Below are 1,223 nucleotides of genomic sequence, written 5' to 3'. Positions count from 1 at the left end.
CCCCCACCTCCCCGCCCCTCCCGACCTGATTGCCCCCAACTGCCCTGCCCTGCTGGCCTGATCGCCCACAACTGCCCTCCGCTGCTGCCATCTTGTGACCACATGGGGGTGACCATCTTTGTGTGAGGGCATGACAGTCAATTTGCATGTTACCTCTTTATTATATAGGATAGGAGTGACTGTTTTTGTGGATGTTTTCAGTTGTTTTGGTGAGAATTGACTTATCTAAAATCTTAAATTACTCTATTTCTGAGAATAAAAAATTGATGTGATTTGACTGAATAATTAATTGCTAGTATTCACTGAACTCTTACTATGTGCCAAGCACTATTCTGAGTGTTTCATATATAGGGTTGTTCCAAAAAATGTATACATACTTTGAATGATTATAAAGTCAGTGTTTATTAATATATTGTTCATTTTTAAAATTTAAAAGAATCTACAGAAGTGAATAATTTATTTTGCCCATGCCTGTTTTCAAACTGATGATAGTTTTGGTCCAGGCACTGCTGATAGCGTGAAGCAATGGAATCACAAACATCAAGAATAATTTCATTCGGTATTTGCATGCTCTTATTTTATCAACTATTGCTGGCTTTGTACCGTAAAATTTATCTTTTATGTATCCCCTTAAAAAGTCTAGTGGAGCCCAGCCAGTGTGCTAAGTGTGAGCATTGATCCACGAACAAGGAGGTCATAGGTTTGATTCCTGGTTGATGAATTTCCTTTGTTCAAAGCTTAGCCTGGAGCTAGCTGGTTTGGCTCAGTGATCAGAGTGTTGGCCCACGATTGAGGGGTCGGGGATTCTATTCCGGCAAGGGCACGTACCTCGGTGCAGCCTCGATTTCCGACACATGCAGGAGGCAACCAGTGGATGTTTCTCTCTCTCTCTCCCTCCCTTTCACTTTATCTAAAATCAATGGAAAAAATATTATTGGGTGAGGATTAACAACAACAACAAAAGCTTAGTTTGGCTGAAAAGAAAGAAACATCAGTTGAGCTATCAGCTGTTGAAGTGTGTATACATGTTTGGGACAACTATATATATGAACTGATTTAAGCATCACAACAACCCTGTGAGATAAGTACCATTTCATCCCCATTTTACAGTTGAAAATACTGAGGCACACAGAGAGTAACTTGTCCCAGGTCACATAGCTCTTATTCAAAGTATTTGACTCTAAAGCCACATGTCTCCCATCAAAGTCTACATACGTTATTTC

The sequence above is a fragment of the Myotis davidii genome, unplaced genomic scaffold (genome assembly GCF_000327345.1).
Source record: "Myotis davidii unplaced genomic scaffold, ASM32734v1 scaffold281, whole genome shotgun sequence".
NCBI classification, from domain to species: Eukaryota; Metazoa; Chordata; class Mammalia; order Chiroptera; family Vespertilionidae; genus Myotis; species Myotis davidii.
The sequence above is the reverse complement of the archived record's forward strand: the minus strand, read 5'-3'. Positions refer to the sequence as shown.